The sequence below is a fragment of the Plecotus auritus genome, assembly GCF_963455305.1.
Source record: "Plecotus auritus genome assembly, chromosome: 7".
Taxonomy (NCBI): Eukaryota; Metazoa; Chordata; class Mammalia; order Chiroptera; family Vespertilionidae; genus Plecotus; species Plecotus auritus.
In genome coordinates, this window is record NC_137774.1 from 56572734 (window position 1) to 56596455 (window position 23722).

Sequence of the window (23722 nt, forward strand, 5' to 3'; positions counted from 1 at the left end):
TTGACCACCAGAGAAAGTCAAATTAGGGGATAGGAGAGAAAGAAGAAGAGGAAAAAGAAAGAAAGAAGAAGAAAAAAAAGGAGTGTCAAAATGAAATTGCGAAAAGGGTAAAAAAGAAGATAAAAAAAATAAGAGAGACAAGAAAGAGACTAAGAGAGAAAGGGAAACAGACTATATATATTTGGGATAAAACTCCAATAGAGCAATCACTTATCTCAGCAAATGCCAGCAACAAGTACCTGGGGATTAATACAAACTACAACACCAACTAATATTGAGTGAGGCAAGGGAAAACAGAAGCACTAAACAAACAAAAAAATAAACAAAAGAAGAATAAGCAAAACAATCAACCAAAAAAGCATAAAAATTCGATATAATCTACATTCAAGCGAACAACAACAAAAGGACAGAGAGAAAAACAATTTTTGGATAGTTAAGACAGCGAAGAGAGAGGTGTGTATGGACTTGGAGCAGGGGATTGGAGATTAGATATATAAGTAGGGTGAAATTTTAACGGGGGTAAACAGAAAGAATAGGGAAAATCTAAAGCAGGAAAGGGGTAAGATAAACAGGACACCGAAAAGGGAAAAGTGAGGAAGAGAGTGATGGCATAAAGGTAGAGTTGAGATAGAGTAAAATGATGCTAAAGGAAAGATAAAAATAGAATGTAGAACATTAATCCCAAAACAAAATGAAGAGAAAATAAAATGACACTTAAAAAAAAAAGATAAAATATTAGTAATAATAATATGGATTGAAAATAAAAATGTAATAATTAAAAAGGTAAAATCAAGTGAGGAAAAAAGAAAAAAAAGTTTCTTGAGTAAAAGATGCAAAAAATGAAAATAAAAAAATAAAAATAAAATGTGGAGTAGTGTAGGTCATTCACTTCCTCTGTTGTTCTGTTTGGCGCCCCTGTTTCTCAGTCCGGACAGTATTGCAGTTCCCTGCGTTCCACTGTTCTTCAGTGATGTAAGCCAGTCCTGATTTTAAGCAGGCGGTGTGTCTTAATTTGTATTCCTTTATTTTTGATTACACAAGAGTCAATTTGTGATTCAGCCCCTGGGTGGCAGTGTTTCTGGATTGACTTCCGGGTTTATCTATGGCCTCTCTAGGGAGTGTTAGAGCCTTCTTTCCCTGTGGCACTCACTACCGGCTTGTGGGAGTGGGCTGCCTCAGAGCTGGCTCTCCGATGGTCACTCCCTGCTCCAATCCCCAGGTTCCAGAAAAACAACTTTCCCCTGCAGTCTCCCAGGGTGTCCCCAACTGGGTGATCCTATGTATTGGGCTTAGTAATCAGAAGCAAGAATTTCAAGAGGAAAAAGCACAAGTGTGCGCACTCCGTGGCTGCGCGTAAGTCTAGCACACCCCTGAAATTCTTAGGGTGTCCCTGCACGTCAGATCAAAATGGGTTGCTTTTTAGAGAGCCCTTCTGTTAGCAGCTCTGAGGACCCCCTTCCTTCCACATTCACAGATCACGCCAGCCCCAACAGCCACGGATTTTTCTAGGCACAGACTTCCCTGGTCCTCCAGCTCCCGCAAAACGCGCGTTCCTCTCTCGTGCCGCGGGACCAGAGACCTCACCTTATCCTAGGCGAAATCTGACCTTTCCGTGGTGGAGTGTAGAGCTTTTCTGAACCCGTGTGTATGTGCCAATTGGGGAGCGTTGTTCTGGGGCTCGCAGCTGTTCTGTGGGTGCCGCAGTTGTGGATTCTCAGGCTTCCAATGAGCTCCACTTTCCGGTCCAAGATGGCGCAGACTCCACGTCCAAGCCAGCAGCTCCGGGAGGGGACCCAGCCACAGTGGGAGCTGCCAGGTCAGGGGAACCCCGTCTAGCAGTCTCCCACCTTCTTATGGAGTTCAGCTGTCCCCCAACTTGCCAACAAACACTCCTAGTGCGACCTTCAGCTGTTCTTTCTTTCTGCTCCGGGACAAGGCTCGGAACACGTCTGTCTATTCCGCCGCCATTTTTCTCCTTCTCCCCACCTCATTTTTTAAAATATATTTTTGTTGATTTCAGAGAGGAAGGGAGAGGGAGAGAGAGATAGAAACATCAATGATGAGAGAGAATCATCAATTGGCTGCCTCCTGCACACCCCACAGTGGGTATCAAGCCCGAAACCCAGGCTTGTGCCCCGACTGGGAATCAAACCTGGGACCTCCTGGGTCATAGGTCAACGCTCAATCACCAAGCCACACCAGCTGCCCCCTGCTCCCCACATTTTAATTGTGAAGTTATAAAGGGACCAAAAGGTTTGCAAGTAAAATGATTTCTTTAAAATTACCTAAAATTTTTATAAGAAAGCTGCAGTAGCTACTTTATTATAAGAAAAGTAAAGTGGTTATATTAATTAACATTAAAGAAATTTTAGAACAATGAAAATCATCAGTGTTAAAAAGGGCTATTCCATAATAATGAAAAGATCATTTCAACAAGAAGATACTCCTACATATGTATGATTAAATAATATAACTTCAAAATACACAAAACCGACAAAATTGAAAGAAGCAATAGACAATGCCAGAAAACCTTGAGATTTTAACACTCTTCTCTCAATAATTGATAGAACAAATTAGGGGGGGAAACCAACAAGAATATCTGCACCTGAGAGTTATGGTTTATTACTTGATTTAAGTTCATTGTCATTTATAGAAACCTCTATCCAACAGCAGTAGAGAGCATTTTCCACCCAAATGTATTGGGAATATTCACCAAGATAGACTACATTCTAGGCCACAAAAATGTCTCAATGTAAAAGAATTGAAATATATAGTGTACATTCTTTCATACAAAATAATTAGTTTAGAATTCAGTCACAAAAATTGCTGGGAATAAAACTACAATCTTCTACATCAGGGTTGGGGAAGATCTGGCCTGCGGGCCTTTATAAGGCCTGAGAAAATCATTGGGTCTGGCCCTGCCATGGCATTAGGGGAGGGTTAATTAAATGTGTGACAAAATATAGCAGTTCATAACTTTGTATGTTAAAAATATCCAAATGGCCCTTGGTAGAAAAGGGTCAAAGAAGAAAATCACAAAGAAAATTAGACTACATTTGGAACTGAAAATAAGCACAACCCATTAAAATTTGTGGAATAAAATTAAATAACTAATTAAGAAAAACTTCAAGTCATAAGTGCTTATATTAGACACAAAGAAAAGCATAGTCAGTAGCCCTAACTGCCACCTTAAGCTAGAAAAATGAGCAAACTAGGTCCAAGGTATATAGCTGAAAGTGTTGAACAAAGATATGAGTACTTGTGAAAGAGTAAATAAACACTATACAAATGTACTGAAACCAAATATTATTTATTGGGGGAAGATCAACAAATGTTATCCAACCCTAACTAGACTAATCAGGAAGAAAAAGAGAAAACACAAATTACCAATTTAGGTTTGAAGTAAGTGACATAAACAGTTTCCTAACAATAGACTTGACAACTTAGAAGAACTGTACAATTCCCTCACATTCCCAAAGTGCAGACTGCCTGAAGAAGGAAGAGAAGGAAGCAGCATGGCTGGGACCTGAGGGGAGAAGGGAGCAGGGGGAGGAGCTGAGGGGAGAGGTGAGAGGGAGGAGCTGAGGGAAAAGGGGAGCAGGGGGATGAACTGAGGAGAGAGGGAGCAGTGGGAGGAGCTGAGGAGATAGGGGAGCAGGGGATGAACTGAGGGCAGTGGGGGCTGGCTATGGGGCTGTGGTCAGGATGAGAGCTGGGCCACAAGTGAGGCCAGCTTTCTCTGCTCACTTTTTTCACTTGGAGTTTTATTTCTCCAGGAGCCACAGTGCCCCGAGGCTCCTGTCTAGAAAGCCAGTGTGCCCCTCCTGGCTCTCTCCTGTTCCTTCTTCTGTGCTAAGCTGCCTTTTGTTTCCCTCTCCCCAGCTTTACAAGAACAATGATGCTGTGTGTTAGCCACTTAGAAACCTGTGTAGAGCTGCCGGCGGCTGGACTGTCCTCCTGTGCACAACAAAGGGTGAGGCTGGGATCCCAGCAACCAATCCATGTTTCTCTGTCACATGGATGATTCTCTGTTTGTCTCCCCACTGTCTCTCTCTCTCTCTAATTAGTGATGATTAAATGCAAAAAAACTGCCACACAGAATACAAGGTTTAGTAAGTTACCGAAATCCATCAGTAAATTTTGTAAGATAAAGATGTCTGCTTAGATCAGTTGTGAAAATGTGCCTTATAAAATAAGTGGTGTTGGGACACGGGGCAAACAGCAGGTAACAGATACAGAACAGCCAGCAGGATTTTTTCTGATTTGAGAGACGGGGTGGACATTAGTGAGCATTTCCTCTGGGGCCACTTTTCAAGAGCATGTCCTGCAGGCTGAACACCAGAATTCTGGAGTGCACTGCTTACCTGAGCTGCGAGGTCCCATCTTACAGTCTCTCTGGAGGCAGAGCCAAGGTGCTGAGGCTTGGACTATCAGCAATGAATGAACTACACTATAAAACAGGAGAATTTGGCCTGGCCGGTGTTGCTCAATGGTTAGAGGGTCATCCCAAACTGGGAAGAGTTGCAGGTTTGATTCCCAGTCAAGGGCATGTACCTGGGTTTCAGGTTTGATACCCCAAGAGTACAGGAGGCAACCAATTGATGTGTCTCCCTCACATTGATTTTTTCTCTCTTTTTCCTGCTCCCTCCCTCCCTTCCACTCTCTAAAAGATCAATGGATAAAATATCCTCAGGTTGAGAATTAACCAAAAAAAAAAGGTTTTTTTTCCAAATTACAAAATGAAAACCCTGAGAAATCTGTTCTGTGTTAAAAAGAACATCGCTTGTAAATTGTAGAACCAGGCTCAGGTAGATTCCAGGGACCCCAAGCTTTAGGGTTTCCCTTTCTCAGAAGTGCTGGGATTGCACAGGAAGAGGTGCAGTTTATGAAAGGAGCCACTTTGGGCTAAAAAATTAGGAAGAATTTTTATTCTCTTTAGTCTAAGAGACCAGGCTTGGTGAGCAAAGGAAAAACTTGTGTTGCCACCACAACAGTCTAGCTTATTATTTATAAACTAGAGGCCCAGTGCATGAAATTCATGCAGTGCGGGGGTGGGGGGGTTCCCTCAGCCCAGCGTGCTCCCTCTCGCAGTCCAGGAGCCCTTGGGGGATGTCTGACTGAGGGACCTAAGCTGTCAGTTGGACATCCTTAGCACTGCTATGGAGGCAGGAGAGACTCCTGCCAGCACTGCTGCACTGGCCAGCGGTGAGCCCAGCTACGGGCTGAGCGGCTCTCCCACTGTGGGAGCACACTGACCACCAGGGGGCAGCTCTTGCGTTGAGCATCTGCCCCCTGGTGGTCAGTGCGCATCATAGCGACCAGTCGTTCTGCCATTCAGTTGATTTTCATATTAGCCTTTTATAATATAGGACTAGGGGGCCGGTACATGAAATTCGTGCACTGGGGGGAGAGGGGGTGTCCCTCAGCCCAGCCTGCACCCTCTCCAATCTGGGACTGCTGGCTCTCAACTGCTCGCCTGCCTGCCTGCCTGATTGCCCCTAACTGCTTCTGCCTGCCAGCCTGATCACCCCCTAAGCACTCCCCTGCCAGCCTGATTGATGCCTAACTGCTCCCTTGCCAGCCCAATCACCCCCAATTGCCCTCCCCTGCTGGCCAGGTCGCCCCCAACTGCCCTCCCCTGCCGGCCAGGTCGCCCCCAACTGCCCTCCCCTGCCGGCCTGATCGCCCCCAACTGCCCTCCCCTGCCGGCCAGGTCGCCCCCAACTGCCCTCCCCTGCCGGCCTGGTCCCCCACAACTGCCCTCCTCTGCTGGCCATCTTGTTACCACATGGGGGTGGCCATCTTGTGACCACATGGGTGAGGCCATCTTGTGACCACATGGAGATGGCCATCTTGTGACCACATGGAGATGGCCATCTTGTGATGACATGGGCGTGGCCAACTTGTGACCACATGGGGATGACCATCTTGTGTGAGGGTGTGATGGTCAATTTGCATATTACCTCTTTATTATCTAGGATTATCCCATGTTTTCCTCTAGAACATTTTTCCTAAAATGAAAATGGCTTTCTGCGTGCAGTTTACTTAAGCAATAAAATACAGAGTTAATTCAAAATTCTACCCCAAGAGTTAAAAAAACTGCTATCATTTTAAGTATAGCTCCCTTCAGACATCTCTACATGCACACATTTCCTTTCTTCTGTTTTATCTCTGTATAATTTACTATTTTAGGTTCTTAATATGGATGCAAAACATGTAAATTTTCAACTTTTATTCCTAATATGTGCATTTATGAGTGCACATTTTTTCATAAGTTTTGGTATGTGGCATTATCATTTAGTTCAACTTATTTTCTAACTTAAATTGTGATGTATTTTTGGGGTTAGAAGTGTATTTCACAACTTTTAAATATAAGGAGTTTCTAGGTACTTCAGTTCCTGATTTCTGGATTAACTACAATGACAACAAGAAACATATTGTATATAATTTCAATTCTTTGAAGTTAGTTGAAACCTGCTTCATAGTCCAGCAGGTTCACTTGAAAAATAATTGAAATGCTCCTCCACTGCCATCTCGTGTGCATCTGGGGAGTAGCACCTCAGTGCAGGTCAGCAGGACAAGGGGGTGGCTATAGTGGAGCATCTCTAAGTGCTGAATGAAATGCTATTTAGGAGTGTATTTCAGAATTTTTAAAACTAAGAACTTTCCTATCATCAACAAGTGACAAGTGCTGGCAAGGATGTGGAGAAAAAGGAACCCTCGTGCACTGCTGGTGGGAATGCAGACTGGTGCAGCCACTGTGGGAAACAGTATGGAATTTCCTAAAAAATTTAAATATGAAACTCCCATTTGACCCAATAATCCCACTTCTAGGACGATATCCCAAGAAATCAGAAACAGCAATCAGAAAAATTATATGTACCCCTATGTTCACAACAGCACAATTTACAATAGCTAAGATTTGGAAACAGCCTAAGAGCCCATCAACAGATGAGTGGATTAGAAAACTATGGTACATTTGCAAAATGGAATACTATGTAGCTGTAAAAAAGAAAGAACTCTTACCATTCACAATAGCATGGATGGACCTGGAGAGCATTATGCTGAGCAAAATAAGCCAGTCAGAGAAAGGTAAATATCACTTATTTGTGGAATATAATGAACAAAATAAACTGATGAACAAAAATAAATCCAGAGACTTAGAAGCATCAAACAGACCGTCCAACCTCAGAGGGAAGGCAGGGGCGAGTGGGGGGAAGAGGAGAGATCAACCAAAGACTTGTATACATGTGGGAATAATACCTTTATTATTTTTCAGCAGGAAAGGTTGTTGGGTACAGTGGGTTACCTGATTGTTGAATGCAGTTTGCTGCTCAGGTTGTTGAAGTGTTTTACATGCTTACTGAAGTCTTGGTGTGAGACTATTCGTTCTGAAAGAGGTATGCTCTGTCTCTGAATGAGAGAGGAGTGTTAAATTTATTACGATTATAGATGTATCTAGTTTCCCTTGTAGCTCTCTTCTATGTACTTTGATTTCATGTTATGAAGTGCTTGTGAATTTGGATATTCCTGGTAAAATGAAATTATTGATATGAAGTGCTCTTTATTTATAGTAATGCTTTTTGCCTTCAAGTCTCCTGTGTTATCATATACTTTTTATTTTGTTTATGTTTGCTTAATATATTTTTTTCCATTCTTTCACTTTTGATATCTTTGTACCCTTAGGTTTTCAGTAGCTTTCAGTTTTTATATTAGTTATGAGTAAAGTGAGTTAATTTTTGGTTCAATATTTTCCCCATTCAGTTGTTCCAAAACTCTTTATTATATAATGCATATTTTCCCACTGACCTAAGGAGATATTTTTATTTTACCAAATTTCCATATGTATTTGAGTCTATTACTGGACTTTGTTTTCTGTTCCATCAGTTTATCTATTCACAGGACATTATCCACGTTTTTTAATTACTGTAGCTTTATAACACAACTAGAGGCCTGATGCATGAAGATTCGTGCAAGAATGGGCCTTCCTTACCCAGGCTGCCAGCACTGCCTTCGCTCTGGAGCCACCTTTTTGCTCTGGCCTGGAGCCGCCTTTCCGCCTTCCCATACTGCCCAGAGGCCCGGAGTGGCTGGGGCAGTGCAGAATGCCTGCATCATTGCCATGGCAATGATGCAAGTGTCCCACCCCGCCCCTGGCTGCTCAGCGCCTGCGTATGCAAATTAACCCATCTTTCTTAATTTGCATACTCACTCCTGATTGGCTGGTGAGCGTCACAAAGGTACGGTCAATTTGCATCTTACTCTTTTATTAGTGTAGATACATTATTCTATTTGTTTGGGTAGCTTTTATCCATTCATTTTTTTTCAGCATTTTATTTAAAAATATTTCTATTAATTTCAGAGAGGAAAGGAGAGGGAGACAGAGAAACATCAATGATGAGAGAGAATCCTCCATCAGCTGTCTCCTGCATGCTCCCCACTAGGGAGATCAAGCCTGCAATCAGGACATGTGACCTAACCAGGAATCAAACTGTAACCTCCTTATTCATGGGTCAACCACTGAGCCATGCTGTCCAGGCCAGAATTTTCTTTCACATTTTTCATTTTAACGTGTGAACTTAAATGAGCTTGTTTCGGTCTTAAAAATATTGCTGGTATTTTAATCAAATCATTATAAATTTATAATCAACATTGGGAGATTGACATCATTATGGCTTTATTTTATTTTTTTACCCAAGAATATGATATTACTGTCCAGTTGTTCAAGTGTCAGTTATTGGGTAGCATTTAAAAATTTTATTTATACAGATTGTGCACATTTTTGTTAAGATCATCCTAGGCATCTTATGTTTTATTGCCATTGTACATTTTCTTCGATTATATATTTCATGTACTGTTTTAAAGGATACGTATTTATATGCATGTTATCTCTCTCTTCCTCTCTGAGATAAATAAAAAAGATATTAAGTGAGTAAGATTAATGATAGTTAGTAAAAAAATCAATATGAACTTTTGTTTCTTCACCATATAAGCAAGTATTCAGACATTTTGGGAGTACATGTCTATCACCATTTCCTGAACAAAGATTTTAAAAAATATATGGTAATACTGATTTTCAGAGAGAGAGGAAGGGAAAGGGAGAGAGAGACTGAAACATTGATGAGATAGAGATATCACTTCAATTGGCAGCCTCCTGCATGCCCCCTTCTGAGGATTGAACCCACAACCCTGGCAGGTGCCCTGACCAGGAATCAAACCAGCAACCTCTTGGTGCCTGAGAGAATACTCAATCCACTGAGTCACACCAGCCAGGCTGAAATGAGATTTAACAATTAAACTAAAGTAACTTATTCTCAACTGAATGATTATGTCAATGAATGTGGAACAATCTACTAATTTATCTTGTGGATGTAAAACTTTTATTTAAAGTTTCAAAGGTGGGAGCGCAGCATTGGACTTGTAAGGATATAGGCTGCTTGAGGAAGGGGGCAGGCAGACCACCTTGGACAGCGCCGGAATTGGTCATGCTGAGTAGAGGTAGGAAAGAGGCGGCCAGCCAGTTCATTTGGCTGCAGCTGGCCACTGGGTAAGATGTGCTTTCATTCCTCTCCGAGAGCTGGCCCATTTTATCCAGTTCGGTCAACATGGATTTCAGGGAAATTCTCATGATAGCTTCTAAAGGACAAGGAACCAACAGCATACCAAAAAGGTATAGTTTGGCAGTGGGTCCTCCCAAAAAAGACCCCAAAGTTAAGGTGTCCAATCATCAGCATACAAGCTTTTCTCAGAAGAAAAGTGGAGGTGCTCGGACAAAAAGCCTTAGAGAAAAAAAGGAGAAAAGAACAAGTAGTGAAAAAGTGAATTGAGCTAAAACATGAGAAGAAAGCAAGAGCTATGGCCAAGAGGACAAAGGACAATTTCCATGGTTAAATGGGATTCCTGTTGAGGAAAAGTCAAAGAAAAGACAGGCAATGGAAAGCCACTAGTCAGGGAACAGACCAAGAGTATGAAATAGAAGAAGAGGAAGAATTTTTAGAATACAATCAAGCAGCATCAGAGCAAGAACCTCCTCCCAAAGTTGAAAGTAAACTAAAGGTCCCCCTTAAAGTGCCCCACCATCATGAGCTTCACTGACCTACTCAGGCTGGCTGAGAAAAAGCAGTATGATGTGAGAGTCCATGTCCCGCATGGTTCTGGGTTTGGGATCTGGAGAAGGGCTGTGGGCAAATGATGAGACAAGACAAGAAATAATAATGTGGAAATAATGGGGGCCAGGCAGAGAGTCCAATGCAAGGGCAAGGACTTCACTGGTGCCCAGGCCCTGCTAGCCTTTTATTCAATTTTAGATACACATATTGCCCTTAGGCAGGCAATTCTGGTAACAGAAAGACTATCTTAAAGGTCAGTAAATATTAGTAAAGATTTACTTTGAGACTATTTGGTCAGGAAATTGCTTGGGCCACCATTGTCTCGACTCAACAATCAGTGCATAGCTTTGGCCCTTGCCAGAGCTCAAGGTTCACAAGCCTTCTGCGTTCCTTGTTTACACTTTTCTGATAGGGAAGGCAATGGGTAGCTTTCAACATCTCCCCCTTCTCTTTTTCTTAATAAATGTTGAAAAGTGAATGCCACCTGAAGGGTTCAAGTCCTTTTAAGACTCTTCATTCCACATCTGCAGATTAGAAATAAACATAAGAATAAAAGTGAGACAAGCAATAGTGGTTATGCTGAGAGGCAAATGTAAGGAGATCCAGTGGAAGAGATTAAATTCTTTCATGTCTTTTTTAAATTGCTGCCAGGCATCTAAGGTATTCGTTTGTAAGTTTGCCTGGGATAATTGTACAATATGCTGTTGTAATTCTAAAATATCAAGGGTTGTGTTACCTTTACCCCAAGCACCAAGAAAGTGATTTTTTATTGATTCCCAATAGGGAACGGGGGTGGGGTGGGGTGTAACACAAATCTCGGGAAAAATTATAATGACACTACAAAGATATTCTTTGCTCTAAGCTGTGGATTTTATCACCCATCCACAAGACTGTAAACTTTAATGCTGATATTCTATCTCAAACTGGCTATCAATTCTTTTTTGTATAGACAGGTCTCTTAGTTACATTTTTCTTAAATGGTTGTACAAACTGAGAAGTTTGAACAGTTTGTACCATGGATGAAGCAGCAATGCCCACAGAAGTAAGTAACATTACGAGGGCAAAGAGTTCTGCAATTAACATTCCAGGAAATCTTTTTTGTCTTTTTAAGATTTTTACCAGATCATGTAACAGTTAGTAGGTTTGATGAGATTCCCAAGGCTCGGTTAGGTTAGTAGGAAACTAAGCGAAAGCCGGTTGTTTTAAAATCATGAGGGAATCCTTTTGGAATGTAAAATTAATACAATGGGATAGTGTGCAGTCTGTGCATGACACCTCATACACATGGCTTGTAATATTAAGGTGCATCTGGATGGGGCCTGAGAGGAGTACAAACGGATCAAATACACAGGCGGTGGCAAATACTGTCTTATTGGGAGTTCCCCATAAGGTACGAATGGAATTATCTGAGCTATAGTTAAAACTATACTATTTAATAGGTGCAAGTGCAGCAGCTAATTTCCATTGCGTATTTTGTAGAGGCCAGTTGTCATGTTGAAATTGAGATCCAACAAATCCTCCTCCATGCCATGAAATGGAGTGATTAGCTTCAACATATAGATAGGATGCGTTCTCCATCCATTTTAGGGTGCGATTGTTACTATATGCAAACCCGTAGGGGCTCCAATCCACAAAGGAAAGACTATTATTAAGTTTGCTGCTGGTGGGGTGGTCACTATAACAGTCTTGCCAATTAATTTCTTCCTTGGTGGGGTGCCATTCATAAGACTTTTTACATAACGGCTTAGTGGGGGGGGGGGTGTCTTAGTAAAGTTACATTTTCTGCACCTCTCCCCAGAGCAAGTAGTGATAGTAGATGTATTTGGGCTTTTGCTTCCCCCTCCTTTGGTGTCCATGTTAGCCAGAAGCCTCTTTTTAATTTTACACACAGAGGAGCTGTGGTTTGGTTCTGTGTCATACAAAAGGGAAGGCGACACCCATGTAATTATACTTTGCCCATATACTTCCTTGCCCCACCCGTGGTCCTCCTGGGTGACCAAAGTGTTTGGTGTTATTGGTGACTACATTAGGCAGGGGATCAGCCCACATAAGGGGTCTTACCCATGGAGGGTCAGGAACATAAGTCCAAAATACTTCCCCATTTGCCCCGGTAGCATTACCGCACAGCTGATGACTGCTAGCAGGGCAAGAAAGACATTCTCAGGCGTTCTTGGGGTTCTGGTCTCCTCACAAATACACTCAGCTTTCTGGACCATCTTCTTCACCATCCCCCAGGTGACCTCTGGGCTATTTGTCTCATCCTCTTCCCACTCCTTATCTTCAGTGGGTTGCTTGGGGCTGCTGCTATCTGGGCTGGGGCAGTCAATTGTCTGCAGCTGTAAGGCGTGGCTCCAGGTGCAAGGTCCTCATTAACCTGGCCAGTTCCTCCCTCGGATCCATGTAATATTTCTTGTGGGAATCCACATGGGCTTCGAGAAATTTTCTGGAAATATACAAGCGTACCCTTGACCAAATGTTAACAGGGGATTGGGGCCCTTCCATAAACCAGACTCGGGATCTTTCCATTTAACCAGACCATTTTCCTTTGGCTTATTCTGACACCAGTTTATTTCCATGGGTGTCTTGCCATCGGCATCACAAGTGAAAAAATTTAAAGTATTTAAGGCTTAGTGTAGTCTACCTACAGGCGATTTCTCCATATTCCCCCTTTTCTGTTTTTCAAGTTGGAATTTTAGCCTATGATGCTGGTGTTCTATAATTGCCTGTCCCTGCGAATTATATGGTATTCCTGTAATGTGCTGAATTTTTCACTTTTTACAAAATTGCTGGAAATGACAGCTTGTGTAAGCAGGTCCATTGTCAGTTTTAATAATTTTTGGAATTGCCATGATGGCAAAAGCAGCTAGGCAATGATTAATAACCTGTTTGGCCATTTCCCCTGTAGATGCAGTAGCCCATAGTAGGCCCTTTGAAAAGGTATATACAGAGACATGCAATGCCCCAAGGTGTCCAAAAGGAGTATAATGAATGTGTTACATCCATTTGTCAGATATGTTCCCTTATCAATCCTCGAGGGTTAATTCCTGTATTAGGCCCTTGAGGCAGATGTAACATGCAAGTGGGACATTCTCTGATAATCTGTTTTGCCTGCTGTTGAGTGATCCAGAATTGTTTGGACAACATTTTGGCAGGCTGATGTAAAAGCTGATGAGATTCTGAGGCCTGTTTTAATAAAGCAACCAATTGATCAGCATGTGCATTTCCTTTTGTTAGCCGGCCAGGTAATACACTGTGAGCTCTGATGTGAGTGATATAAAAAGGATATTGTCTCTGTTGTACAATCTGCTGAACTTGTTTAAATAGTAAAAAATAAACTTTGGTCACTGAGCTATTTTAACAGAGCAGTTTCAATTCTATTCACTAGGCCGACAGCATAAGAAGAGCCAGAGATAATATTAAGAAGCTCTTGGAAATCCTGCAATGTAGCCTTAATAGCCTCTAATTCAATTCTTTGTACAGAAGTATGACTGATGAGTCTGAGTCGGTCTGAATTCATTGTATGATAGGCAGCTTTACCATTCGATGATCCATCAGTAAAAACAGTTAATGCTCCAGGAATAGGTTCCTGCCTAGTATTTTTTTGGTATAATAAGGGCGTATAATATAAAAACTGTAGTAATTTGTCTTTTAATAGGTGATAACTAAGTTCCCCTGAATATCCACTTAGTCCAATTTGCCAATTCAAATCAGTTTGAAATAATATTTCTAATTGCTTCCCAGTGAGGGGAAGGTAAATGCATTGGGGTTCTTCTCTAAGCTGCCTGCAGCGCTTCCTAAGTTGAGATATCAACTGAACCATAAGTTCTATATATGTAACCGCAGTTTTAGAGGATTGATGCCCTTGTCAGTGGTTCTCAACCTTCCTAATGCCGTGACCCTTTAATACAGTTCCTCATGTTGTGGTGACCCCCAACCATAAAATTATTTTCGTTGCTACTTCATAACTGTAATTTTGCTACTGTTAATGAATCATAATGTAAATATCTGTGTTTTCCGATGGTCTTAGGCTCTACAGCAGCAGTTCTCAACCTGTGGCCAGATATTTACATTACGATTAATAATTTTTGGAAGTCATTTAAAGTTTTAAGGCAATCTTATTTCCACCTTTTGAGGCCTTATACATTGGTTTTCAATTATGGTTCCCAGATATTTGAAAGGCATTTCTTTCTGTACCTTTTCTGGAGCAACTTTTACATTGCCAAAGTCTGCTCTTCCCATGGACTTGCTAAGAGCAAGTCATCCATGTAATGAATAATGTAACATCGGGAATATTTGTGCCTTAAAGGCTGAACAGCTCGAGCTACATATTTTTGACACTAGGTGGGGCCATTGCCCATTCCTTGAGGCAAAACTTTCCATTGATATCTTTTCATGGGTTCTATATTATTAATAGCTGGCACTGAAAATGCAAATCTCTGTTTATCTTGAGGTGCCAAGGGAATGGTGAAGAAACAATCCTTAAGATCTACTACTATAAGAGACCAATCTAGAGGGATTTGCAAAGGCGCTGGGAGTCCAGGCTGTAAAGGTTCCATGGTATGCATAGTAGTGTTAACCGCTCTAAGATCATGTAACAATTGCCATTTTCCTGCCGCCTTCTTAGGTATAGTAAATATAGGTGTATTCCAAGGACTATTGGAAGGCTCTATGTGGCCAGCCTCTATTTGTTCCTGTATTAATTCATGAATATGACCTAATTTCTCCTTGGTTAATGGCCACTGATCCACCCATATAGGTCTATCATCTTTCCATTGTATAGGATCTGCATGAGGGTGAGGAGATTGAGCAGTGGCCACTCCTCAAAAGGTTGATATCCTAATCCTCGTCTTCCTGGGTTTTCTTTGGCTTGGATGGGCTCTTTAATTCCCTGATTATTTTTTCCTAAGCTTTGACCAGTCTGATATCCCATCTGATTTATTAACTGCTGTCCTTTGCCGGTAATAATAAAAGCTTGTAAACCTTCTAAAACATCCCGGCCCCATAAGTTGACTGCAATCCCAGAGACTATGTAAGGCTGAAACCATCCTGCCTGTCCTTCATCTTGCCACCTTAACACTGCAGCACTGCGTTGTGTATTATCGGGAACTCTGACCCTCATGATAGAGCTTATAGCTTCTACCATAGACCAACTTAGAGGCCAGAATTCTTTGCTGATAATGCTGACATCCGCTCCAGTGTCTACTAAACCTTTAAATCGTTTTCTCTCTATTCTTAAATTAATCATAGGATGGGTTTTGCTAATTTCATGTATCCAATAGATATCTGAGCTTCCAAATCCTTGTGTTTCTCTTTTCCTATTTATAGCTTCGCCTTGCTGAATAAAAGGTAGAAGTAGTATCTGAGCAATTCTTTGTCCTGAAGTAATTTGCATAATATGATTACATTCTAATATTACCTTAATTTCTCCCTCATAGTCTGAATCTATGACTCCAGGCAGAACAGTTAGTCCTTTCAGAGTTTTTCCACTTCTCTCTAAGATTAATCCTAAAGTTCTTGGTGGCACAGGTCCCCAGATTCCTGTAGGAACAGCTTGCTGAGCCATATCGGGGGTCAAAGTGACTGCTATAGTACTGTTAAGAACTAGGCCTGGGCTCCCTGGAATGGCTCAGCTGAAGGAGTCCACTGTGGGCCTTGCAGGGCAAATTTCCCCTATTGATGACAGGGATGGGGGGCCGTTTCCCTGTGGTTGGCCATTCCCTATGTCTTGATCTAATGGCTGCCCATTTTTATGAAATTTCGATCTACATTAACCAACCCAATGGTTTCCCTTCTGACTTCTAGGACACAGAGAGGTTTAATCTGTGTTGATTGAATTGGGAAGCAGAATGCTCACGCCTTTCCCTAGATCACCACCTTGTGTCCTTCTTGGTTGCTTACATTCTTTTTAAAATGTCCTGTTCTTCCACAATTATAACACCTTTTATTCCTCACTGTTACAGCGGCAGCGAGTAAGTTTGCTTCAAAAGTGCCTGACCCCACATTCTGACATGCTCGAATCATTTCTGTAATGGTACTATTTTTTCTCAGAGGCGTCAGGCATTTCTTACAATCAGCACTGGCATTTTCATAAGCTAATGCTGAATTAAAATGTCTCCTGCTGTTTCATGTTGAATCTGGCATCTCACTGCTTGAGTGAGGCAAGCCACAAAGTCAGAAAATGACTCTATAGGCCCCTGCATACATTTACTAAAAGCTCCCTCAGGGTCCCCTTTTGATGGTAAAGCCCACCAAGCTCTTCTTCCACAAAGTCTAATTTGCTCATATGCCTGTTGCACATAATTTAGCTGATTTTGCATGCCATTATATTGTCCCAGTCCTGTCAGCATTTCATAAGTTATTTGAGCATTCAGCCCGCAGTTTGCATGGGCTTGCTCCTGACATTTCTCCAAAAATTCTCCCTTCCATAGTAAATAATCTCCTCCATCCAGAGTTGCGTGAGTCAGAGAATACCAATCATAAGGAGCTAAGAATGCTTCAGAAATATTAGTCATAATTTCTCCGGTAAAAGAGCTATAGGACCATTCTGGACTATGCTTACATGCAAGGACTTTATCATTTTAAAGTCAAATTTTTCATGATGTCTTATTATATGATTCAGGAGCTGTGGGTCAGCTACTTGTATAATAGGAAAAGCAAGTTGGTCCTCCACCGTCATGTGCTTTAATCCTTCTTAGATAGCTCTTTGCATAGGTGATTCTATTAATGGTGAATTAAATGTTTCAGGATTGGGACATGGAGGTGGAGGGGGCCATGAAGGCCATTCCTCCAATTTTTCTTTTTGCTCCTCTTTAGGAGCAGAAGGTGCAAGGGGAGGGGGTTTATCCTCTTTTGTTTCTCTAAAAGGCTCTAGCAAATGCAATACCATGTTCCACAAGGAGAAACAATTTGGAGGCAAATTTTTCCCCTGCTGCTGAGGTTTTTTCAAGTTATGACTAACTCTTTCCCAACATTCAACATCTAATGTACCTGCTTCAGGAAACCAGGGATTATGTTCTATAATAACATGCAAAAACTGTAAGAGAATACCTTCTGACACTTTAATTCCTTTATCCTTAAGCATGCAAACCAAAAGTCTACAATAAAGCTTCTCCCCTTTTGACAAATTCTGCCCCATTAGCCTGGCTAAAAAAAGACGTTCCCACCCTACTTACAGATCTCGACTTCTGCAGCTGGCTGTGGGCTTTGCATGCGGCGAATTTCCCCACCTATCCGGTGAATTCTTTTTCCCCACCTTGCTGGTGAAACTTTGTTTTTCTGCTCCAGGCAAATCTTCTTCTCCAGACATCCATCATTCGAGGTGCCAGATGTGAGAGTCCACGTCCCACGTCGCTCAGGGTTTGGGATCTGGAGAAGGGCCGTGGTCAAATGATGAGACAAGACAAGAAATAATAATGTGGAAACAATGGGGGGCCAGGCGGAGAGTCCAATGCAAGGGCAAGGACTGCACTGGTGCCCAGGCCTTGCCAGGCTTTCATTCAATTTTAGATACACATATTGCCCTTAGTCAGGCAGGCAATTCTGGTAACAGAAAGACTATCTTAAAGGTCAGTAAATATTAGTAAAGATTTACTTTGAGACTATTTGGTCAGGAAATTGCTCGAGCCACCATTGTCTCGACTAAACAATCAGTGCATAGCTTTAGCCCTTGCCAGAGCTCAAGGTTCATGATCCTTCTGCATTCCTTGTTTACACTTTTCTGATAGGAGAGACAATAGCTAGCTTCCAACAGTATGAACCAGTGGAAATCAAGGTAGTGAAAAAAAAAAAAAAACACAGAAAAGTGACCTATGATTGCAGAAGAACTTAGGGAGTGAAAACTTCTTGAATGAAGACATATGAAAAAGAAGCCTGAAGCAGATGCAGGACTACCTCTGACCAAAATGGTGCCTTCTCATACAGAAAGTATGGGCACAAAAACTTGCAGAGTTTCCAGGGACAAGCATCCTTCTCCCAAAGGTACTCCCCTTCCTCATGCTGAGAAGAAATCCAGACCCAGCACAGATAATAAGAAACATTTAGGTTTGTTTTCATCCAAATCCATGCCAGGAGAGAGAACCAAAGTAGGATCTAGCAAATGCTCCCAAGCCTCGCTTCGGAAGGACCATGACAGGCCTGTTTACAATGGGGCTGGAAAGACCCACTTGAGCACCTTTTCACCAAGTGTTCCAAAGACTTCTGCTAAAGGGATTCAGAAATCTGTTACTGAGCACACAGCCAAAAAAATCTCCTCTCCATCCTAGCCATTCCAGACCTGGACCTGTGGTCTCCCCACATAAGGCTAAGAGTCCAGGTGTCAGGCAGTCAGGCAGCAGCTCCAGCCCAGTTCCTGGGAAGCCCATCACAGGGAGTCTTCGGCCTATGGTTAGTTCTGGCTCCATGCCCAGGCACCAGAATGGCAGCTCCAGCTCAGTGCCTGAGCGCTCGATCAATCAGTGGGACCAAGAGGCCAGCCAGTGACTTAAATCCTCCTGGAAGGACAGTCAGCAGTATAGGTGGCTCTGGATGACCCATCAGTGGCCCAGGTGGTTCTAGGAAGTCAGTGGTCAGTTCTGGTGACTCTGGGTGGCCTGTGCACAATCCACATAACTGACGACCAATGAGTGGCTCAGTGCCCGCCCCCCCCCCCCCCCCCCAGGCAGTTAGTCAGTGGCTCTGGGCGATCAGTAAGTGGCAGTTTTAGCTGGACAGACTGTCAGCAGTTCAGGCCCTAGAAGACCAGTGAGCAGCTTGGGACCTGGGTGAATAGTTAGTAGCTTAGATCCCCCCATAAGCCCAAATGCACTTTTGTCTCAGAAACAATATCTTCTAAGAATATCATTACCCAGCACACCAATGGACAGATGAATGGAATGAAGCCTTCTTTAGCTGGCTAGAGATCTGCCCAACATTCTCAAGGGTTTCCCTTCCCTGGTGGTTACAAAAGACAGTGAGAATATGTAGAGGAGGAAGATGAGAACTATGACTCCAAAATGGAAGATTTTATCAAAGATGAAGGAGAATCTCAGGAAGAAATACCTAAGCACATTCTTTGGCTATGACCAAAAAAAATATAAAGATGAAGAAGCAAAGAGTTTAAGACCAGGTATGCAAGAGGACTTAGAGGAAATAAGATCGGAGGAAGAAGCAACGAAATGCGGAGAGGTCAAGAAGCTGAAAAGACGTTAGCTGCTGCTTTTATTTATTTTTGTGAAACACTGGAGACACTCTACTGCAAAGAAGTCCTGCCTTTGGACTGAAGAAGCCCATTATAATTTTAGATTTACTAGTGGCCCAGTGCACAAAATTCATGCACAGGGGTTGGGGGAGGGTGTCCCACAGCCCGGCCTGCACTCTCTCCAATCTGGGACCCCTTGGGGGATGTGCGGGATCGGGCCTATGCTGGCAGTTGGACATACCTCTCACAATCCAGGACTGCTGGCTCATAACCACTTGCCTGCCTGCCTGCCTGCCTGCCTGCCTGATTGCCCCTAACCGCTTCTGCCTACCAGCCTGATCACCCCCTAACCACTCCCCTGCTGGCCTGATTGACACCTAACTGCTCCCCTGCTGGCCTGATCGCCCCCAACTGCCCTCCCCTGCCGCAACCTGCCTTCTCCGCCGGGACCAACCTCCTCTGCGTGAGGCGGAGGAGATGCTCGACCCCGAGTCCTCACCACACGAAGTGGCTGCTGCGCCCCGCCTCCTCTGTGCACTTGGCCATCTTGTGGTTGCCATCTTGTGGCAGCCATCTTGTGGCAACGTCACGTGCGAGGGCCACTTAGGCTTTTATTAGTATAGATACTTGGATCCTCAAGGACAAGGAATGGATACTATACATTGAGTGGCCAGATTATTATGATCTCTGAATGCATAATAATCTCCAGCCAGCCTGGCCAGGGGGAGGGGACATGGGCGGTTGGCCGGCCTGCCTGCTGGTTGGGGGGACAATTTGCATATTAGCTTTTTATTATGTAGGATATACACTGAGTGGCCAGATTATTATGTATTCAGAGATCATAATAATCTGGCCACTCAGTGTATATTTTGAGCATAAAGTATTTTCAAATAATTTCCAGGGTGAGAGCTGTAGTGCAGATGACATAATGCCCAGTGAGTGCTCTTAGGAAGTTAACTGCTCACAGATGCCAGCCTCGATCCTGATGAGCTATGCACTCTAATGTGGGGCCCACTCAACAGCCAGCCAATCTTCTTTTGTTCCTTTGCTATTTTAAAAAGGAAAAAATATTGCCTCTTGACTTCCATAATTCTGCTGATGGGTGAGTAGGGCAATGGCCAGCTCCCAATCAAACTTATTTTGTCTTTTTATGAGGAGTCTGACCCTTCCATGAATGTTGTCAGCAATAAAGTGACCTGTTCTAATCTATATATTTGGATTGAGAACTTGAAAATGTAGAGTAGGCTTTATAATTATATGGATGTCATCTCTGTGACTTTGAAGTAAAAAGTAGAATAAATTATATTGTATTCTATATTCATGGATTGGATGCTGAGCATTCTTATTCACTGATTTAGGTGATTGGGCAATTAACAAAAAAATTTCAAGTTAAAAAACAAGTTATGCTATATGGTGTAAGAATATTCTTTTCCAAATTTTCCTTTCAGATTTATTGTAAAACTGACAATGTTACTGTGCTGGTTTTGATCTAAAAAGTCATTTTATATTGTAGAAAAAATATTTTATTCAAAGATTAGAATTGAAAGAGTAATAGTTTAAAAAATAAGCAAGTGACACGTGAGGCTCCCCTTACTCCCCCATTATAAAGATATTTTGGAATCCAAAGTGCCTTTGTGTCTCTTGATCTTAATGACTTCGTATTTTTATCTTAAAATTCCTTAGCAATTAATGGCAAAAAAAAAAAAAAGCTAAATTCATGTGTATCAAGAGAAAATAAATAAATAAATAACGTTTCAAAGAATACCAAAATTTTGCATTGGACGTACTGATTTTAAGCTCATTGTTAAGAAATAACATTCCTTTCTAAAAGATTTAGTTGGAAAAAAACTGGTGTAAGAAGAGAACTTTACCAGGAGTTTCTTTTAATTTTTTACATTTTTTTTATTGTTTAAAGTATTACATATGTCTCCATTTCCCCAATTGGCCTCTCCCTGGCTGCTCCCACCCCCCAGCACATGCCCTCACTCCCTATTGTCTGTGTCCATTGGTTATGCTTATATGCATACATACAAGTCCTTTGGTTGATCTCTTACCTCACCCTCTCACCCTCCCTGCCTTCCCTCTGAGGTTGGATAGTCTCTGGATCTATTTTTGTTCATCAGTTTATGTTGTTTATTATATTTCACAAATGAGTGAGATCATGTGATATTTATCTTTCTCTCCAGGACCATCCATGCTGTTGCGAATGGTAGGAGATCCTTCCTTTTTACAGCAGTGTAGTATTCCATTGTGTAGACATACCATGGTTTTTTAATCCACTTCTCTGCTGATGGGCACTTAGGCTGTTTCTAAATCTTAGCTATTGTAAATTGTTCTGCTATGAACGTAGGGGTGCATATATTCTTTCTGACTGGTGTTTCTAGTTTCTTGGAATATAGTCCTAGAAGTGGGATCACTGGGTCAAATGGCAGTTCCATTTTTAGTTTTTTGAGGAAACTCCATACTGTGCTCCACAGTGGCTGCACCAGTCTGCATAATCACCAGCAGTGCATGAGGGTTCCTTTTTCTCCGCATCCTTGCCAACACTTGTCATTTGTTGATTTGTTGATGATAGCCATTCTGACAGGTGTGAGATGGTGTCGCATTGTCGTTTTGATTTGCATCTCTCGGATAATTAGTGACTTTGAGCATGTTTTCTTGTGTCTCTTGGTCTTCCTTCTGTCTTCTTATGAAAAATATCTATTTAGATCTGTTGCCCATTTTTTGATTGGGTTGTTTGTCTTCCTTTTGTTAATTTGTATGAGTTCCCTGTAAATGTTGGAGATTAAACTCTTATTGGTGATAACATTGGCAAATATGTTCTTCCATGCAGTGGGCTTTCTTGTTGTTTTGTTGATTTTTTTTTCTGTGCAAAAGCTTTTTACTTTGATGTAGTCCCATTTGTTTATTTTCTCTTTAGTTTCCATTGCCCTAGGAGCTATAACGGTGAAGATATTGCTTTGGCATATGTCTGAGATTTTGCTGCCTGTGGATTCCTCTAAGATTTTTATGGTTTCCTATCTTACATTTAAGTCCTTTATCCATTTTGAGTTTATTTTTGTGTATGATGTAAGTTGGTGGTCTAGTTTCATTTTATTGCATTTATCTTGTCCAATTTCCCCAACACCATTTATTGAAGAGACTGTTTTGACTCCATTGTATGCTCTTGCCTCCTCTGTCAAATATTAATTGAACATAATGGCTTGGGTCGATTTCTGGGTTCTCTGTTCTGTTCCATTGATCTATATGTCTCTTCTTGTGCCAGTCCCAGGGAGTTTTGAGAGCAGTGAGTTTGTAATACAGCTTGATATCTGGTATTAAGATCCCTCCTACTTTGTTCTTCTTTCTCAGGATTGCTGCAGCTATTTGGAGTCTTTTTTTTTTTTTTTTAATCCCAGATGAATTTTCGGAGAGTTTGTTTTAGGACTGTGAAATACGCTATTAGTATTTTAATGCGGAGTGCATTGAATCTATAGATTGCTTTGGGTAGTATGGACATTTTAATGATGTTGATTCTATGGTATGTTCTTCCATCTGTTTATGTCTTCCTCTATCGCTTTTTTCAGTGTCCTGTAGTTTTCTGAGTACAGGTCTTTTACCTCCTCAGTTAAGTTTGTTCCTAGGTATCTTAATGTTTTTGGTGCAATGGTAAATGGGACTTTTTAAACCTCTCTTTCTGTAAGTTCACAATTGCTGTATAAAAATTCCATAGATTTCTTGGCATTAATTTTGTATCCTGCTACATTGCCAAATTCATATATTAAGTCTAATAATTTTTTATGGAGTTTTTGGTTGTTTTTTTTTTACGTACAGCATCATGTCACCTGTGAATAATGACAGATTTATGTATTCTTTTCCAATTTGGATATTGTTTATTTCTTCTTCTTGTCTAATTGCTATGACTAGCACTTCTGGTACTATGTGGAACAGGAGTGGTGACAGTGCGCATCCCTGTCTTGTTCCTGTTCTTAGGGGAAATGGTTTCAGTTTTTGCCCATTGAGTATGCTGTTGGCTGAGGTTTGTTGTATAAGGAAGGCTTTTATTATGTTGATTATGATCCCTCTATTCCCACTTTGCTGAGGGTTTTTATCAAGAAAGACTGTTAGATTTTGTCAAGCGCTTTTTCTGCATCAATTGATATGACGATGTGACTTTTACCTCTCAATTTGTTTGTGTGATGTATTATGTTTATTGATTTGTCGGTATTGTACCATCCTTACATCCCTGGGATAAGTCCTACTTGGTCATGATGTATGCATTTTTCTGATGTAATGCTGGATCTGATTAGTTACAATTTTGTAGAGGATTTTGGCATCTATGTTCATGAGGGATATTGGCCTATAATTCTCTTTCTTTGTGGTGTCTTTATCTGGTTTTGGTATTAGGGTAATGTTGGCTTCATAGAATGAGCTTGGAAGTGTTGCTTCCTCTTTAATT

General features: G+C 41.7%; 2 pseudogenes across 2 annotated transcripts; both read left to right on the plus strand.

Moving 5' to 3' along the window:
- Positions 1–9605: 9605 nt before the first annotated feature.
- Positions 9606–10192, plus strand: LOC308252628 (protein SPT2 homolog; annotated as a pseudogene). The gene has a single exon. The product of its transcript is annotated as a protein SPT2 homolog (transcript).
- A 7668-nt stretch (positions 10193–17860) lies between these two features.
- Positions 17861–19295, plus strand: LOC308252629 (protein SPT2 homolog; annotated as a pseudogene). Its single transcript has 2 exons — positions 17861–17880; positions 18766–19295. The product of its transcript is annotated as a protein SPT2 homolog (transcript).
- The last annotated feature ends 4427 nt before the right edge of the window (positions 19296–23722 follow it).